Genomic DNA, 11253 nt, shown 5'->3' on the forward strand with positions numbered 1-11253 from the left:
TTGTAAGCCTTCTAAATATATTGTGATTAAAAAAAACTCAAACATGACGATAATGAAATATATAGGCAGACGTGTAGGCATCTCCTCAATATAGTTGTACCTCCTGAAGGAAAGAATTGAGATAAACAATTAAAATATTGGGTTCAAATTTGGCATATACCGGTCATTAATTAGGCATAGCCCTTATATTATGATATCCCCAAATATTCACTATTTCCTACACTATGTTATCAATATTGGTCCCCCTTTAGGCATAGCCTCATATAACTTTGTAATCTAAATTACAGTAGTTTGAGGATTTTATATTCTACCATGCGTCATCAGTATCAGTCCACTGTTTGGATCTTCCAGATTTTAGGAAAAATCCCCATTAAAAATTGCTGAAGTTTGTATTTGGTGCACATAATGGTTTACATAAATCGGTTTGTAGAATTATTGGTATATGCCCACTTTTTAGTATGTTCCGTATATTTTCTTTGCATGTATCAGTAAGTATAACTATGGTGGATGGTATCCAAAGTTCGGCCCGGCCGAACTTAACGCTTTTTCACTTGTTTAATTTAATTTGTATTCAAAAATAGGCGATTTTCCAAACAAAAATTCTAAGCTCCGTTAATTGTTGTGCGAAGTCAATAATCCTAGTTCATACTAGAGCCGGACATGTACACTTTCGAAGACCGTTGGAATTTTCGGATTCCGATGTTCCAGTGAGGAGTTATCATGCCCGCCATCAAAAATAAATACTTTTCTTTGATCACAAAAAAAACAACAATTTTTTTTTTTCTTTTGTAAATTATTTTTCTTCCTTTTTAAATCTTTATTGGTATTCATTTACCAGCCTATTTAACGGAGGGTTCCCTAAAATTACTTATTCGGAGGGTCACATTAACAAAAACCTAAAGTGACTCAATTGTTATTTTATGGCGTAAATATTCAGCTCTTGAAAACAAAATTTGGAAAATATGCCAGGGTTAGAAAATGGAGCTGTTAACTTTTTATCAGTCAACAGGAAATATTGGCCAATATGCTTTAATTTACTTATGGATAAAGAGCACATATTTAAGTTCATCCACTTAATTCAATCAATGTTCCTTCGAAAAGCTGACGTCTGTTAGGACACATATGTATTATGGAATATACCCAAAGTGGTGTAGTCGGCCCAGACCGAATTTACTACTTTCCTTACTGCGTTTTAATATACGAAATTACCATTGTATTGTAGGGTGCATTTAATATTTAACAGTCATTATCATACACGTACTAGTAAAAATACGTTGCAAAAAACGTATGTGTACGCGTTGGATCAAACAATCTACCGATTAGAAACTAGAGTAGCTACCCTATGATTCTGTTGTTTTCTCTTTTTTATATGACAACAGTTGTTTTTTATTGACAATTCCGCTGTTGTTTGGCAGCCACCATGACGACATTACAAAAAAATGTTTTGTTAACACTTCAAAATTGCAAACAGTCAGACGTTAATAAACAGTCATGCAATAAAAAATTTAAAAGTTTTACGCTATTTTAAACATTTTGCAATTTGTCTCGTGTTCTCATGGACATAAAATGCACATCCCATGCGAAAACGGGACAATACATACATATTTCATCCCTCTGATGTTAATGTTTACTAAACGTTTTTAGGCAATTCATGAATAATATATTTTTGTATCACACACTGAAGGTAATCAACAATTTTTTTATTTGAGACATTGAGTTTAAATTATTTAGCTGCAACAGAATCCCTATAATTCGCTAGATCTAAGGATAAGCCATTTTTTTATAAATTATCGATTATATAGTTTATATTTCTAGTGTTAACTTTGGGCATTACCCTATTTGCGGATTATATTAAATAGGGCCTTTAATGAAACATTTGGCGTCCAGATAACCTTATCTGACTATTGCAGAACATTGTGTATCTGTCTCCAAAGCATATACAACAATTCTAAAAACTATTTTTTAAGTGTGTAAATCTTTTGTAATTATAATTTATTTGCCTTCGACATCCACTGTTTCATTCCCTTTCGTTTGAAATTCGTCTGGGTATGTAACAAGTGTGAATTATGGACTACAAGTCCATGCTTCGATTTTGTCACACACACATATATGTGTGTTTGCTCTGTGGTTACGTGGTGGACTAGTTGATGTCATGATATATTAACCACAAACAGTGACATAACAAATTAAATTTAATTGTCCTTCTTCTCTTAGCCAAGGACAGTTTGTTGTGTGGAAATCCCAGAATTGCTATAAATTTTCATTAGATTTTCAAACCAACATGTGTTCATATCCTTCACCACACTGTGGTACAGGGTATTATATCTTTGTGCATATGTTTGAAACAGGCAATCGATTTGGATGAAATTTGGCATAGGTCACTTATTTGGACCCAGGACGAATACTGTTGAATTTGAAATCAGTTCAGATTTAGATATAGCTCTCATATATATATATATATATATATATATCGGTTCAGATTTTTGCTAAAATCGGGTCAGATTTATATATGGTTCCCATATAAATTGTGAACCAGCTGACAATGTTTGTCCGATTGAGACAAACTTTTTTCCGCTTTAGCTGAATTTTACACAAAATATATAAAACTAGCATATGCCCGCTACGTCGTTAGCGGGTCTTTCAAAAAAGAAAATAGTTAAAATAAATAAACATTGATTTAGCTACACAATATAAATGAATATAGACTATGCATTTCTAAGTATGTGCTAACAATTATCCATATCACACTTAACAATTATTTAATAATCTCGATACTTTTGGATTCAATATAAATCAGAAAACGTAGAATAATGATAGCTCAGTTCCTATACATTAAATATTTTTTAAGAAAATCTTAGATCTTAATCGGCATTTCTTTCGAACATAGGCTTAAGAAACGTTGGTGCTCGAATCCTACTATATCGAGAACAATTTACTTATTTTCATTTATTTCTCAAATGCAAAGGTATTAATGTTCAAAATTTCTCATCACACCATATTATCCCGTTTAAAATTAGATTTTTCTTCATACTTTATTTTTATATTTTCTGAAAGTGTGCTATTTTCTCTAATGCAACGTTTTTTAACTTGTTTGTTCCTTTCGGTAATTTATTAGCAATGTATTACGTTTTAGTACTTGTGTACCATTATAGACTAATTTGTAATATAATATGTTATGCAGTAAATCATTTATTATACAGGGTTCTCCCATTATAGGGAAGATTTCAGAAATTTAGTATTTTTAATGCTGTGTGTTACAAAATCCTTATTAGAGAAATTTATTGTATATCTTCTACATAAAGATCCCGCCCATTATTCATTATATCGGAATTCGCGGCAGTGGGGTTAGAAACATCATTAGAAATAAATAACAGTACTTTTATGGTCGAAATCTTAGAAACATTTGCGTTTAAAAGTGTAAGCAATTTAGTACTTGTGTAGTCCAGTGCCTTGGTTCACTTTTTTGTACAATTCACAAAAGCACTCGCTGTAGTAAAGGTCTGTGTAGGGTTGGAAACTATATTTCATGTAATTTGTAGTTCAGATTTTCGAAAAAATATGTCCATAAAACATTACTTGTCACAGTTACAGATAAGTACTAAAAATAGGATATCTGTCTGGACTTTTCCGATTTAAACTGTACGCATTACATTTAATTTGTTATAGCTGTTATACATACAAAATGTCAGCACTTTATCTCTACCCGTCCTGTCGTACACAATATTTAGAACCGTAAGTACTAATTTCAAACAAAACTGCGAAAACATTGTTTTTCATACAAAAAACTATGTACCAAATAGTATATAATAACAGGTTGCTATCTCTATCCGTTCTATCATGCCCAATATTTAGAACTTGTTGGTACCTTTAAGCACAATTTACCAACATTTTAACGTATTCTATTTTGTTTATAATAGACAAAGCTACATACCGAATTTCCGAATTATACTTTTTGCCGTTCCCACACAGTGGTATTTTTGAACCATTTAGTACGAATTCATAAATAAACCCATCCGTATCACTCGCCTATATACTAAAACTAACCTACATGCAACGTATTAAGATTCGTTTGGGCGTTGATGATCAGTCAGTCACTTACAAGGAAATTATATATAGGCTCTTATATTAGGAAATGCAAATTTCTATCCTATTAACTTGTTGACGGCGCTGGGAATAATTATATTTTTATTTAAGAAGCCACATACACGAATTCCAAACTCTACTAATTCTGATCGCTCAATATCCATGTAAAATTTTTAGTAGTTTCCAGGCCTTTTAGAACCCATTTAATAAGAAACTTCACCACTACACTATTTTCTTTGCGTTCAAATTTTTCCTACTAGTACAAATATTTAATATATTTCTATTTCTTACCATTCACTATGGTACAGCAACATACTATGTTTCAGATTTTAATCTATACCGTTTCAGTTGTCATTTAATATTTAGTACTAATTTAAAATAATATGCATAGCGAAGTATTTGTAATAGTTGAATCAACTTACCACGTTTCAGATTTCTATTTCTAACGGTTCCATTGTAATTTTTATTTAGTACATTTTATTTGTATTAATTTGCAATAGTAAAAGCTATATACAAAGTTCGTGATTTCTATATCTATCGGTTCTATTGTAATATAATATGCAAACTTTTTTAGTATATTTTAGTACTCATTTCCAAAAAAAAACAGTAAGGAAAGTAGTAAAGTCGGACGGGGCCGACTATATGATACCCTTCACCACTGTGGGTATATTAAACAGATGAATCCTAACAGACGTCGCATTATTGAAGAACCATTAACATGAAATTAAACATGTCATTCTGCAACCTATACTAAATTTTGGACAGGTATATAGTTGCTTCTTACGATGGGACAAAATAATGTAAATAAATTTAAAGCGAAATATCGAAATATAGGTTACACTTATTTCAGTATGGTTTTTTCATTCGGCCACATTTTGAGTTCTTTATTTACTTATAAATCCAAATTTACTTATAAATCCAAAATCGGACGAAAATATATATGGGAGCTATATCTAAATCTGAACCGATTTTCACGAAATTTAACACACATCGTTCTAGACTTAGTTCAGTATGCTATGCGAAATTTCGTGCAAATCGAAGGATATATAGGGACATTGTTGCACCATTTACATAAAATCGGACGAAAATATATATGGGAGCTATATCTAAATCTGAACCGATTTTCACGAAATTTTACACACATCGTTCTAGACTTAATTCCGTACGCTAAGCCAAATTTCGTGCAACTCTAACGATATATAGGGACTTTGGTGCAATATTTACCTAAAATCGGACGAAAATATGTATGGGAGCTATATCTAAACCTGAACCGATTTTCAGGAAATTTAACACACATCATTCTGGACCTAATTCAGTACGTTATGCCAAATTTCGTGCAAATCGAAAGATATATAGCGACTTTGGTGCACCATTTACATGAAATTGGATGAAACTATATATGGGAGCTATATCTAAATCTGGACCGATTTTCTCGAAACTTGGCAGACATCACTCTAGGCTTAATTCAGTACGTTATGCCAAATTTCGTGCAAATCGAAAGATATATTGGGACTTTGGGGCACCATTTACATGAAATCGGACGAAACTATATATGGGAGCTATATAGAAATCTGGACCGATTTTCTTGAAACTTGGCAGACATCTCTCTAGGCTTAATTCAGTACGTTATGCCAAATTTCGTGCAAATCGAAAGATATATAGGGACTTTGGTGCACCATTTACATGAAATCGGACGAAACTATATATGGAAGCTATATCTAAATCTGGACCGATTTTCACGAAACTTGGCAGACATAATTCTAGACCTAAATGATTAGGCTGTACCAAATTTCGTGCAAATCGAAAGATACAGTGGTGGTCACAGAATTAAAACATTTACTGTGGTAAACATTTTTTGATCAGCCCTCGATTCGTTTGAAGTATTTTTGAAAATTTTTTAATTCAGAACACTTCGATATACTGCACTTAAAAGATTTAGTGCGAAAATAGAAAATTATTGCATGCAATTTTTGTGAACAGAACGAACAGAGATCAAGGCCTATGTTGACGAGTAAAGGTTTCTGGCTCACAGCAGTATTTTTGATGTTCAACACAAGTCTTCAAATATTTGTCAAAGTGTAAATTTTTTCCTAATTTTTTACTAAAATAGATTAAGTGGAAGTTATTCTCTTCATAAAATATTATTTTGGAAAAATATTGTCATGTTCAATAGATTTTAAGGGTTAAGAGTTGACCATCAATCATGCTGCTGTGTGCCAGAAACCTTTACTCGTCAACATAGGCCTTGATCTCTGTTCGTTCTGTTGTGACTGATATATTTTTTGATAAAATATATTCTGTACTACTCGAACAATCGATTTGATATAATAAATACCAATATCAATCGATATTTTCTCTCACATACTGTAAAAATATTCCGGCCTTCTTTAGTAACGGCTATTAAAATTGAATCGTTCCTTTAGGTTAATTCCATTTTTTTGAGTTTTTATTTCAAATATTTATTCATTTTGAAAATTATTAATGGTTTTTTACTAATTCTAGCAATTTCTAGTGCATTCGGACCTTTATATTCTATAATAAGGCTGTTTTCTGAATGTTAGGTGTACTGTACAAATTTTTTTGCCAATTTTGATAGATTTTACAGATTTTTTCAGATATTTTTATCTGTAAATGATACTATCAGTGCTTAGTTTACATAATTGAACTAAATTAATGAGCTTTTTTAAAAATATTTTCAAAAAAAATACAGTAAAGTAAAAAATCACACAATGTTTTAATTAAATGGCCACTTCAAAATCGATGTATTTTCATAAAAACCGTTATTTATGGAAAATTGCAGGCAATAATTTTCTATTTTCGCACTTAATATCTTAAGTGCAGTATATCGAAGTGTTCTGAGTTAAAAAAATTTAAAAAATACTTCAAACGAATCGAGGGCTGATCAAAAAATGTTTGTCACAGTAAATGTTTTAATTCTGTGACAACCACTGTATATAGGGACTGTTTACATTAAATCGGTTAAATATATATATGGGAGCTATATCTAAATCTGAACCGATTTTTCCCAATTTCAATAGGGTTCGTCCTTGGGCCGAATAAGTGACCTATGCCAAATTTCATCCAATTCGGATCATAAATGCGACCTGTACTTTGTTTACTATTTAACATGCACAAACAGACAGACGGACGGACGGACATGCATAAATCGACTTAGAAAGTGATTCTATGCATATTCTCAAAAGGAACCACGTGTCTATCTCGTTTCCTTTTGCCTGTTACAAACATATGCACAAAGACATAATACCCTGTACCACAGTGTGGTGAAGGGTATAAAAATTTGTTTGCCCATCGATCTATTTGTAGTAGCTTAAGTTAAATACCATGTTTCAGATATCTACCCCTACCTGTTCTATTGTAATATAATATTTAGTACTTTTTAGTACTAATTTCCAAAATTTGTTGACACATTCCCCTTCGCCTATCATTGACAAAGCTGCATAACAAATTTCAAAGTTCTGAAGTAATATAGTTCCGATGTAATATAGTTTTAGTACTTTTTAGTACTAATTTCCAAAAAATATTTTTTATAGCATTCTATTTTTAATAGCTTAAGTTACATATCATTTTTCGGATAAGTATATCTACTGGTTCCATTCAAATATAATATTTAGTACCTTTTAGTACTAAATTCCAATTTTTTCACACATGTTTACTGAATTGTTAATGACAAAGCTGTATACCAAATTTCAGAGTTCTACTTCCAACCATTCCGGCGTAATACAGGTTTAGTACCTTTTATTACCATTTTAGTACTAATTTCCAACTAATATTTTGGCACGTCGTTCTTGTTTTAATATATTAAGCTACATACAACGTTTGATATATGTATCTCTAGCGATACCATTCATATATAATATTTAGTACTTTATAGTACCTCTTAGTACTAAATTCCGAAATTTTTCACACATACCACTTCGCTCGTCATAGACAAAGCTACGTACCAAATTTCAGGATTCTTCATCTAAGGATTCCCGTGTAATACAGTTTTAAGTACTATATATATATATATATAGATCAAATAAAAGCATCGTTAAGTCTTCACTGCCGACATTTAAAATACCTGCAATCGTTCGAGAACTTCATGTCAAATTTTATTATGCATTTTGTCTTTGTGCATACGTCTGTAACAGGCACACATAAATTATGTATGCATACCGAAAATTATGCAGAACCCTTCAAATGGGGGCTATGCAAAAACATGTATCTTTATTGAACATTTTCGGGTTCACCACGAATTTGAAATAATTAGTGCCACGTCGATGGAAATACGGCTGAAATCTTCACTAAATCGAAAATGGGATGCGACCTTTGTATGGCGGTTGGTCGAAAATTATTTGCAAAGATGGTTTCCACCCCCAAGAACCCGGAATATCCAATACAGCAACTTTGGTTACTTTCACTTGCCTTAAACTATATTTAACAATTATAATATCTCTACACAATTTTGCTGAGATTTTTTTTAAGAAATTTCGTATGTCAGTATTGGCGATATTGCTCCACTTTAATAAAAACAAACACCCACAATATTTAATTGCATCAAGATTATATATTATTATATTTTAAAAATCCTATTTAAATGCTACCAGTCATTAATTAAATGTAAAAGAATATTTATTTTTACAGAAAACAAAACCACACTCACACACAAACTACGAAAATACATAGAATTAATTCAATTGTTATTGAAACACTTTTTGAATATTTAATGTATTTGCAATTGTTAAAGGGATTTCCTTCCGCAGTGAAACAACAAACATCGAAATGTAAAACCAAATCAAAATCGAAATTCTACCTAAAACTAATTGACTATGCAAATGAAGTTGATGCTCGCCTCCAGACAGATTCTTATACACAGTTCAAATTACTTACCCTTACTGAACAACGAATCGTCATCTCCTCCCCGACTCTGCTAGCAATGTCGAATGTTTATTTTCTAAAATCTGAGACGAGAAGATTTTAATTAGTAATGAAAAGTTTCTTAGAATAATTTTAAAATTGAATTATACTTGAAATTGAATTAATTGGCAAACAACCGAAACTAAATATTTAATGTAATTTATTTAGTTGTGTGTTTGTGATTCTACTGTATATTTGAAGGGATTAAATATGCATTGTTAATGCTATTTATTACGTTTCTTAGTTTTGGTATAATTACAAATATATTTGTATTGCAATTAGAAATAAAAATAAATAAAATTTGACTTTGTATGGATGCATTAAGATTACACCTAAGTACAATTTATGATAAATTTGGTTAGACTACGATATTGATCGGACGCATGCCTGTGTTGTATATTATCGCAATATTTCCTTTTTTGTTTCTGACGATGACATGCATACCAAATTACAGCAAATTCGGTTACAAAACATGCCAAAAATCTCCAAAATACCAAGAAATTTTCAGAAGAAAAAATTTAAAAAATTCAGTAATTTTTTTTTTTGTTATTTGAATTTTGCCTTGTAAGGGCAGTGATCATTTCAAAGTAATTTTAAGTGATTATTTGATATTCTTAGTTTTCCAATAAAAAGGGAAACCAGGGGAAGAACCTACGTACCCACCGACGCGTTTCGCCGTTGGTTAAGCGGCTCATCAGGCATATTGGGCTATGCGGCTTTACAAAGGTCGTACGTTGATAACTTGTATTTATTCCGCCCTGATGCGAAACTTACATATGCGAATTAAATTCAAATTTGTCAAAGTTCGACATTTGTCTTCATTCTAGGAACAGTCCTTTTCAAAGCAGATTTTTCTTGTAGCGATGGATAATTAATCCACACAGCTACAATTTCTTCCATAGTATACACATGTTTTTGCACAACCGTTTTTGGAAGTGTGTTGATGGCTCAGAACGTTAAGTGGTCTGGCAACATTTGTGTTGCTCCGAGGACCTAGGTTCGAGCCCTAGCCGTGCTCAGCTGAAATTAATTTTTGTTATTTGAATTTTGCCTTGTAAGGGCAGTGATCATTTCAAAGTAAAACAAAATCAGTAAAATCTATCGATAAAAGCAGTTTTTTCTACTCAAAACCTCACATAGCGAAAAAATGTACTGGTTTTCTTATTTTTATACTCTTCACCGCACTGTCCGTCTGTCCCCCCATCCATGTATTTTTGTGAGCAAAGTACAGGTCGCATTTATTATCCCATTTGGATAAAATTTGGCACAGGCCACTTATTTGACCCAAGGACGAACCCTATTGATTGAAGAAAATCGAATTTTCGAATGAATTGGAGAAAATCGGTTCAGATTTAGATATAGCTCCCATATATAGTTTTGTCCGATTTTATGTAAATAGAGCAACATACTGCCAATGTTCGTTCGATTGAGGCAAAATTTTGCATAGCGTTGACGTCCGTGAAGTTTTATTGAAATCGATTCAGATTTAGATATAGCTCCCATATATAGTTTCGTTCCATTTTATGTAAATTTAGCACCATGCTGCCAATATTTGTACGATTGAGACAAAATGTTGCACAAAGTACAGAGTGATTTATGTTCTGATTGATGTATGGAAAGTTTTGTTGGAATCGGTTCAGATTTACTGCCAATGTTTGTCTGATCGGGACAACATTTTGCATAGCGTATTGAAATTACTAAAGGTTGAGGTCCGTGAAGTTTTTTTGGAATCGGTTAAGATTTAGATATAGCTCCCATAAATAGTTTCGTCCCATTTTATGTAAATGGTGCACCATAGATCCTGTTCTATTTGCACGATATTATGTTGTAGAAATCGGTTAAGTTATATATAGCTCCCAATTTACATAAAATATTGCGTAGCGTTTTGGATTGAAATCGTTCAGGCTTAGATATAGCTTCCATATATATTATCATCCGATTTCACCGAATGTTGAATCAAATAACTAATTTTTCATAAATGCTTCAGAATATGGTTGCTCAAATACGTCAAATTAATATATAGCACCAATACAATACAAATGGTTGACATTAAATTTTTCATATATTTCAGAATTGTCCTCCAAACATGATGTTATTCAATCTACAGGATATTGTACATATGAGCATCTCTTGTTAGTACCCAAAGAGGGTACCTCCTTACATAAGCGTTTTGAATGATTTTTTTTAATATTCCAAACGGATCGAGGGTTAATCAAAACACTATCCACTTCAGATGTGAGCTAATTACGTGAC

Source organism: Musca vetustissima, unplaced genomic scaffold (genome assembly GCF_032173495.1).
Source record: "Musca vetustissima isolate MV318-11 ecotype Yass unplaced genomic scaffold, APGP_CSIRO_Mvet_v1 utg20390, whole genome shotgun sequence".
Taxonomy (NCBI): domain Eukaryota; kingdom Metazoa; phylum Arthropoda; class Insecta; order Diptera; family Muscidae; genus Musca; species Musca vetustissima.